The sequence below is a fragment of the Cervus canadensis genome, chromosome 32 (genome assembly GCF_019320065.1).
Source record: "Cervus canadensis isolate Bull #8, Minnesota chromosome 32, ASM1932006v1, whole genome shotgun sequence".
Classification (NCBI taxonomy): domain Eukaryota; kingdom Metazoa; phylum Chordata; class Mammalia; order Artiodactyla; family Cervidae; genus Cervus; species Cervus canadensis.
The window spans coordinates 36,169,014-36,178,824 of record NC_057417.1 but is presented as its reverse complement, the minus strand read 5'-3'; the positions used below and the strand labels follow the sequence as shown (position 1 = coordinate 36,178,824).

Genomic DNA, 9,811 nt, shown 5'->3' with positions numbered 1-9,811 from the left:
CAATGAGACTCAACTGTATATGATTTAATTGATTTTTTAAAAAATTATTCTGATTGTTGTGTGGAGCACAGTTTAGACCGAGAAGCAATTAGGAAGTTAGGAGATTAGCACACATGTAGTTTTTAAAGTCTCTACTAATTATGTTTAAAAGGTAAAAAGAAACAGATGAGATTAACTCTATTTAACCCAATATATGCAAAATACTGGGCTTCCCAGGTGGCTCAGTGGTAAAGAATCCACCTGCCAATGAAGGAGACACAAGAAATTCGGATTCCATCCCTGAGTCAGGAAGATCCCCTGGAGTAGGAGGAAATAGCAACCCACGCCAGTATTCTTGCCTGGAAAATTCTATGGACAGAGGAGCCTGGTGGGCTACAGCCCATGGGATCGCAAAAAGTTGGACACGACTGAGCACACACACACAACACAATACAAAATATTATTGTTTCAATATTTAATCAACATAAAAAATTGTCAATGAGATATTTTGCATTCTTATTTTTCTCACACCAAGTCTTCAAAATCCAGTGTATTTTATACTTATTTCACACATCTCAGATTGGTTCAGCTGCATCTCATAGTCTCAATAGCCACATGCAGCTTGTAGCTATTGTATGAGACAGTGCAGATATCAAACATTTATTCATTTACTCATTCAACCAAGCAAGATCTTGTTCCAGGCCTGGAAATACACAGAATGGAATAAAGCCCAGTCTCTGTTCTCAAAGTGCACAGTCCGGCTAGGGAGGCTGATATAGTAGCTTGTGTTGAAGACTGCCAAACCAAGTGCTTTGCAAAGTTAGGGAGGAAGCACTCAGATGGAGAAAGCTTCAGAGAGGAGATAGACATTGAATAAGTTGGGACTTGATGGATGTGTGACAGATCCCCAGGTGGAAGAAGTGGGGAAGGGCACTCGGGTGGTGAGAACTGCTCCTGAAAAGTCCCAGAGAAGTGATGCCGAGAATCTCTGGGAAAATGCAAGCAGTTCTTCACAGCTGGAGTGTAGGATATGAAATGGGAGGGTGCTGGTCAAGGAAAGACTCGTCTTCTGAACCAGTCTATGGCAAGTAGCACTGACCCTGTTTGGTGGTAGGGGGAATGTTGAGGATTTTAAGCTGAGTGATGTGACCAGATCTGTGCTTTAAACAAAGCATTCTGGCAGTGTGGAAGGGGCAGAGACTGGAGGCAGGAAGACCCATTAGGAAGGGAGAGGGCTCTAGGATGGATCCAGAGGGAAGAATTGTGGAGACTGAGAAGGGTCAGAGAGGAGGGAGGTCAAGGGTGGTCCAGAGTGTCCTGTGCAGGAGAAGAGTACAGGCAAACCTTACCATGCCAGAGGCTGGTTGGGATTTGCTGATCCTCCAGAGTCCACCAAATGGCAAAGGGAAACCCAGGTTCGATCCCTGGGCCGGGAAGATACCCTGGAGAAGGAAATGGCAACCCACTCCAGTATTCTTACCTGGAGAATTCCATGGACAGAGGAGCCTGGCAGGCTACAGTTCATGGCATCGCAGAGTCTGACATGACTGAGCAACTAACACTTTCGCTTTCACTTTGAGCACCACTGAAAGCCTAAGTTTATTAAGATGGAACTGGGTTCAAGTCTTGGACTGTATGGCCGTGTGGCCTTGTTCAAAGTACTTAATTTTTCCAACCACAAGATGGGATTGAATATAAGACCAGCTTCATGGGGCTGTTGTGAGAATGGACTGGCTTGCTGTAGTTAGGTCACTTTGCATGGATCTTGGCACTTACTGACACTCGATACAAATGGAAGCTGTTAGTATCTGCTGTCCTTTCAATGCCCTGGGCCTCTATTCCTTCACTCACAAAAATGAAATTGCCATTTCCCCCTTGCTATTAAAGGAATCAAGGTATAAATGAGGTGATTGAATTGTATCTGACTTAAAACTAAAGGCAAATGTTCATCAAAAGATTAAATATAAGGTACCCTAAGAATATACCCAAGAGAAATGAAAAATACATCCACACGAAAACACATACACTAATGTCCATAGCATTTGTTCATACTCATAGCATGAATGTTCATGTTCACTGTAAGCAAAAGAGTGGAAACAACCCATCAACTAATAGAGGGTTTCACTGATGGTCCAACGGCTAAGACTCTGTGCTCCCAGTGCAGGGGGCCTGGGTTCAGTCCCTGGTCAGGAAACTAGATCCCACATGCCTCAACCAAAGAGTTTGCATGGCACAACTAAGATCTGGTGCAGCCAAATATGTAAATAAATATTTTTTTAAAAGTATACGAAAAAAGAGCATTGAGGACAGGATCACTTAAACCAACAAACAACAAAAAAGCTTTCAGCCGGGAAAAAAAATTCAGACACATAGAGAGGTGACAAGACGAGAATCATGAACTCTGATATACCCGCCGTGTAGATTTATTCATTATTAACATGTTGCTACATCCGACCATCACAGGAGGTGGCAAGAGCTGTCATTAGCTGTCCTGCAGGATATCTGCCTGTCTCACCCTTTCCTAGGGAGCATTCACTTTCTGCAGACCCCTCCCTCCTCCCTAATGCACCCAAACCTACCTTCCCCACCTGCCACCGACCTCTCACCTGAACTTAGAAGCCATCCGCCCTTTATTCTTTGGACTTCCCTGGTGGCTCAGATGTTAAAAGCGTCTGCCTACAAAGTGGGAGACCCAGATTCAATCCCTGGGTCGGGAAGATCCCCTGGAGAAGGAAATGGCAACCCACTCCAGTATTCTGACCTGGAGAATCCCATGGATGGAGGAGCCTGGTAGGCTACAGTCCATGGGGTCACAGAGTCGGACACGACTGAGCAACTTCACTTTATTTTTTGTCCTGATTTTACCCTAACTGGGGCAGCTGGGGTCCTAAAGGAAATCAGTCCTAAATATTCATCAGAAGGATGATTCTGAAGCTGAGACTCCAATACTTTGGCCACCTCTTGCAAATAACTGACTCATTTGAAAAGACCCTGATGCTGGGAAAGATTGAAGGCAGGAGGAGAAAGGGACAACAGAGGATGAGATGGTTGGATGGCATCACCGACTTGATGGACATGAGTTTGAGTAAGCTCCGGGAGCTGGTGATGGACAGGGAAGCCTGGCGTGCTGCAATCCACGGGGTTGCAAAGAGCTGGACACGACTGAGCGACTGAACTGAACTGAACTGGGGCAGCTGGAGTGCCTCAGGGCCAGCACACCTTCGGCCACGGGTGCTTTTCAGCCCCTGCGATGAGGTCATCCTGCCTCTAGATGAACCCCTGTCGACCTTCAACTGGGCGGCCCATGGGATTCCAGATAACCTTCCTGTTTGCTTCCCAGGTTATGCAGAAAATAGCCCATAGTGGGGAAAATCAGAGCGCCTCCATCCTCTCTAAACTAGCGCCCTCTGCTGGCAGAACAATGACACAAGTGGGGAAGTGGCTTCGTCTGTGACCTGTCTTTCCTGACTTGGAGCCTGCATTATAGAACAAGGGGGCCAGGGTAGTGTTTGGCCTTCTTTGTTTAGTTTTCTTAGGCCAGAGCTAAAATTGGGCCCGATTCTGACATTGAGACCCAAAGGAAAGGTGCACATCTTAAGTATTGAGCTTGATGCATTTTCACGAACCTCACTCAAGACAGAGCGTGACCTCTTCTCCCCAGCAGCCTCCCTGTGCCCTCGTCCACTCACTGTCACCCCGCAGGAGGAAGCCACCAGCCCAGCTTCTATGAATAAATTCATCTTGCCTGTTTTTTTATCTTCTGTTACAGGTTGGAGGCAACTGGAGTGAATTGAGGACAGCGGTGTAACGCTCCAGGTAACGAGAGGGTTTGGCTCGTTGGAGCAGAGCCTGAACCCCTGTGGGTGCCTGTCTCCTTCCACAGTCCTCAGCATCCTCCTTACCACCCCACCTCCACCCCCCAGGCTGATGCACGCTGGCTTGAAAGCCTCAAACACAGTCTTGTGATCATTTCGAGAGATGCAACAAACAGCACTGAGTACTTTCTTGGCGCCAGGTATCACGCTAAGCTCTTTTGGCCACAGCACACGGCTTGTGGGATCTTAGTTTCCTGACTAAGGATCGAACCTGGGCCCCCTGCCTTGGAAGCTCAGAGTCTTTTTTTTTTTAAGACGTATTTATTTTTTTGGTAAATTTTTTGGCTGTGGTGGGTCTTCGTGCACAAAATTTCTCCACTTTTGGTGAATGGGGGCTACTGTTGGTTGTGGTTCTCAGGCTTCTCTTGTCATGGAGCACGGGCTCTAGGCATGCAGGCTGCAGCTTCCAGGCTCTAGAGCGCTGGCTGAGTAGTTGTGGCCCACTGGTTTTGTTGCTCCATGCCGTGTGGGTTCTTCCCAGACCAGGGATCGAATTGATGTCCCTTGCATTGCAAGGTGGATTCTTAGTCACCAGACCACCAGGGAAGTCCCCAGGCTAAGCTCTTTTTTTTGTTGTTGTTTTGTTTTTTTGTTTTTTGTTTGTTTTTTTCTGCACAAAGGTTTCTTTTTATTCATAACATAGGCAAAGTTATTTAAGTCAATAAATTTTTAAGGATTTTCACATGTCCTGATTCTTTCCACTGCCAGTCACCATAGTTCCTCCAAAGTTGTCGTCTTCAAGGCAGCCCTACAAAAAGTTCTGCTCAATCCACAGCTGTGATGCCACAGCTGTTTTAGTTGGGCCTCTCTGATCTTCAGTGGAGTGCACTTCAAAGTTTGCCACCTGTAATCCTTAAGATCCAATTTCCTCAAGCAGTTCACTATAGGATCCTGTTTAGGGTCAGAAGATGGGATGTCTAGTTCTCTAAAAGCTTATCAAGTTCAAATCATATTAATTCCTAAGTTATCACACCCTAGAACTTGACAGAGATCATTGGGATATGCCAATACCTTTGGAAAATCCAGACACTGTATTCCGAAGATAAAAGCCTAAAAAGAGGAGCCCATCTTTGTTTGTTTTATGTCAACATTAAAACTGAGTACTAGGATCAATACAGCTGGTAATTTAAAAGCTTATTTAACTTTACAGCCCTGGAAGCAATCTTTATGGTCATCAATACACACCCATTTTATGGATCATGTTCCTTCTTATCTGTATCAAAACTCATACTGAACAATGAGTTGTGGGTTGCAAAAGAGGACTTACTTTTGCACTTGTCTGTTAAGTCTTTGTCCACAAATTAAACAAAAACAAACACAAGTGCTACCCAGGCTAAGCTCTTTACGCACATTCCTCCCTCCATCCTCACAAGGATCCTGTGCGAGTTTACCTAAGTTGAGCAGAGGGGTGGTGTGCTCAGAGTTTTGGAGCCAATGGCTCGCAGAGCCAGCTCCTATGGCTCTAGGCTGACTCCCCAGCACCCTTGCTGCCCTCCACAGGTAATGAGAGCCAGCACGAAGGGGCGAGAGAGGAAGCCGTCAGACGCAGGCCCACGCTTTGCACGGGACAGGAAGGGAACCCGCCACCCCTGCGGGATCCACACTGTTGGGTGATGGGATTGTTTGAGTCATTGCAGGTTCCCAGACCTTCGACACAGAAAAGAGCAGGGTGCGGTACAATGCGTTTCCACAAACCAAGCCCGCCAATGGGCCCCGCTCCCAGCGACCTGACTTGCGCTCCCTTCCAAGCACGAGGTCACCTGGGGTCACCACGCTCCTGATTTCTAGCAGCAAAGATTAGCTTCTTCCTTTCTGTAATTTTTATAGAAATGGATTCATGTAGTGTGAGCTCTTCACTATGGCTTCTTTGGCTCAGTCTTGCACCTGTGAGTCACACAGCTCTCAGTGTTCACTCTCACAGTCGTGTGATAGTCCATTGTGTGAATAGACCAAAGTTCGTTTTGCTGCTCGTGGGCGTCCAGGTAATTCCCAGGTGGGAATGTCTGGCTGTTCTCACAGTGCTGTCACAAGCTTTCTAGTGCATGGCATGAGTATAATTCTGTCAGGTGCCCAGTGAGGGGGTGGCTGGGCCATAGGGCGCCCCTTTGTTCAGCTTTGTAGATCCTGGCACAAGGTTTCCCAAAGTCCTTCTGCTAACTTATACTCCACCAGAGCACCAGGGTTCTGCTGGTCATATCCTCGAGAATACTCGGTATTGCCAGACCTTCCAATCTAAATGATTCTAAATGGACACATGAATGATTTCAATGTTAATATCTATTTTGTTACATTTCTGTCATTAATATGGCCCATGAGAGTTAACAGATCACATGTCATCCCCTTTGCACCTGTCATCCAATTTAGCAAGCACCCACCTGTCTACTCTGGTTATGGGTGTGCATGTGTGCTCAGTCATGTCCGACTCTTTGCCACCCCGTGGACTATATCCCATCAGGCTCCTCTGTCCATGGAATTTTCCAGACAAGAATATGGAGCAAATTGCCATTTCCTCCTCCAGGGGATCTTCCCAACCCAGGGATCAAACCCGTATCTCTTATGTCTCTTGAATTGGCAGGCAAACTCTTTACCACTAGTGCTTTGGGCCTCAGTTTCTTTATCTGTCGAATAGCTAGCTGGTCATTTGTCAAAAACCATGCCAAGCATTTAATAAATACCATTTGATTCCTTTAGTAATCCTTCTTTTATATTGCCGTTCCACTACACACCCCAACCCCATCCACTGGACAGATGAAGAAACCAAGGCTCACACCCAGAGGGAATTTAAAGGTTCACCCAAGTTCACCCGGCCATCTGACTCCATGCTTCATCGCCTGTGCTGATCCCAGGCTAGGACACAGAGAACAGGCCCTGGTGCGAGGAAGTGACTGCTCATTTTTATGACTAAGGAAGCTCACAGGACAGATCTAGAATTCAGTCCTCTGATTTCCAGTCTTCTGATCCAGTGGCTCCTCTATCAGACTGTGTTCCAGTCCCTCTCCTCAAGGGTTTGATCTCTGGCAATGCAGAGAATTGGAAGAGCAAGACTAGAAGCCTTAAGAAGATAGCAGCAAATTACTGATGCTTGATTGAAGGGGACAGGAGCTGGTTTTACTAGAAGGAAGAAATGGCAACCCACTCCAGTACTCTTGCCTGGAGAATCCCATGGACGGAGGAGCCTGGTAGGCTACAGACTAAGCGGTCGCAAAGAGTCAGACGCAACTGAGCAACTTCAGTTTCAGTTTCTTTTCTGGTGTTTGGAGTCCGCCTGCCAATGCAGGGGACAAAGGTTTGATCCCTGGCCCAGGAAGATCCCACAGGCTGCAGAGCAACTAAGCCATGCGCCACAGCTACTGAGCCCTCACGCAGGAACTAGAGAATCTGCGCCACTTGAAAGATCCCTCATGACACAACAAACAGCCAAGTGCCCCAACTAAGACCCGCCGCAGCCAAATAAATAAATAAAATAAAATAAAATAAAATATAAAAGAAGACATACAGACGGCCAACATGCACGTGGAAAGATGCTCAACATCCCTAATTGTTGTTGTTCAGTCGCCAAGTCTGACTCTCTGCGACCCCATGAACAGCAGCACACCAGGCTTCCCTGCCCTTCACTGTCTCCCTGAGTTTGCTCATTAGGGAAATACAAAGTCAAAACCCCAATGAGATATTACCTCTCACGTATTAGAATGGCTGGGCTTCTCAAGTGGCTCTAGTGGTAAAAAAAAAAAAAAAAAAAAAACCCACCTGCCAATGCAGGAGACACAGGAGATGCAGTTTCGATCCCTGGGTTAGGAAGATCCCCTGGAGGGAGAGCGTGGCAACCCACTCCAGTATTCTTGCCCGGAGAATCCCATGGACAGAGGAGCCTGGCGGGCTGCAGTCCATGGGGTCACAAAGAGTCAGGATGACTGAAGTGACTCAGCAGCAGCAGCATTAGAATGGTTATAATCAGAAAAGCAGAAAACGGCACGTTGTGGTGTGGATGCAGAGAAATCGGAACCTTTGTGAATTGCTGCTGGGGATGTAAGATGATGCAACACAGTATGGCAGTTCCTCAAAAAGCTAACCATGCAATTACTGTATGATTCAGCACCTTCATTTTTGGGTACATACCGAAGAGAACTGAAAGCAGAAACTTGAACAGGTATTTCAAATACACCTATGTTCACAGCAGCATTATTCACTATAGCCAAAATATGGAAACAGCCCAAGTGTCCATTTTCCATCAAGGGATGGGTGGATAAGCGATGTGTGGCTTACACATACAGTGGAATATTATTCAGCCTTAATAAGGAAGGAGGGTGTTCCCTAGTGGCTCTGTGGTAAAGAATCCACCTGCCAATGCAGGAGATACAGGTTTGATCCCTGATCCAAGAAGACCCCAAACGCCACAGAGCAACTCAGCCTGTGCAACACAACTATTGAGCCCGTGTTCTAGAGCCCTCGAGCCACAACTCAGGGCCCATGTGCCTCAACTGCTGAAGTCTGCGGGTCCTAGAGCCCGTGCTCCACAACAAGAGAAGCCACTCCAATGAGAAGCCTGTGTCCCACAGCGACAGAGCAGCCCCTGCTCACCACAACTAGAGAAAAGCTTGTGAAGCAGCGAAGACCCAGCACAGCCAGAAATTCATTCATTCATTCATTTTAAAAAAAGAAGGAAGGAAATTCTGACACCTGCTACTGTCTGGATAAACCTTGAGGACTTTATGCTCAGTGAAATAAGCCAGTGACAAAAGAACAAATACTATATGAAGTACCTCGATTCCTCAAACTGACAGAGACAAAAAGTAAAAGGATAATTGCCAGGGCCTGGAGAAGAAAGGATGAGGAGTTACTTGATTGTTTACTGGGGATAGAGTTACATTTGGGAGGACAAGAAAAGTTCTAGAGACGGATGATGGTAATGATGGTCACACGACAGTGTGAAGGTACTTAATGTCACTGAAAGTGAAAGTCGTTCAGTCGTGTCAGACTCTTTGCGACCCCATGGATGATACAGTCCATGGAATTCTCCAGGCAAGAATACTGGAGTGCATAGCCGTTCCCTTCTCCAGGGGGTCTTCCCAACCCAAGGATTGAACCCAGGTCTCCCACATTGCAGGCGGATTCTTTACCAGCTGAGCCACCAGGGAACTGTGCACTTAAAATGCTAAGTTTAATGTTGTATGTATTTTATCACAATTGAAAAAAAAAGAAAAAATTAATGTGCTGTAATCAGAGAACTGCTATGTGTAGAGGCCAAAGAGGTGGGGGAGAATTCCCTGGTGGTTTAGTGATTAGGACTAACCACGCTTCTACTGCAGGGGGCACAGGTTCGATCCCTGGTGGGGGAACTGAGATCCCTCATGCCACATGGTGTGGCAAAAAAGAAAAGAGCCTTGAATCCAGCCTTGAACCCTGTAGACGAGTGGTCCCCAGCCTTTTTAGCACCAGGGACCAGTTTCATGGAAGACAATTTTTCCATTGATGGGGTAGTAGGTCAGGGATGGTTTGGGGCTGATTCAAGCACATTACATTTATTTTACACTTTATTTCTGTCATTATTACTTCAGTTCCACCTCAGATCATCAGGAGTGAGATCCTGGAGGTCGAGGGGACCATGTCAAGTACTTTGGTCTTTGTCATAAGCACAAGACCACAGGGCTGGCCATGGACAAGGAGGGAAGTGGATGGAATTGGGAGGTATTTAGGAAGGAAAGTCAGTAAGGTTGATGAAGGACATGATGTGGATGACTAGCGCGGTGTGGGGGGATGGCATCTAGAAGGTCTCTGGGCTTCTCCCTCAAGTCCCTGGAAACCTCTGTCTGAAGTCTTGTTAAGAGAGCTGGACAGTGCCTTATCCAAATCCCAGTGTACGAATGTACACTTATATTTTATCTCCCCCAAGAAGATATGTGGACCCTGCAGCCCCTACTCCCCGATGGACATGCTCTCCTGCATCGGGGGCATCGTGA

At 46.7% G+C, this 9,811-nt stretch overlaps 1 non-coding gene across 1 annotated transcript; it reads right to left on the bottom strand.

Moving 5' to 3' along the window:
• Positions 1 to 5,052: 5,052 nt before the first annotated feature.
• On the bottom strand, positions 5,053 to 5,180 carry LOC122433660. Its single transcript, XR_006267150.1, has one exon. It is a non-coding gene; the product is annotated as a small nucleolar RNA SNORA40 (small nucleolar RNA).
• Between the last annotated feature and the right edge of the window lie 4,631 nt (positions 5,181 to 9,811).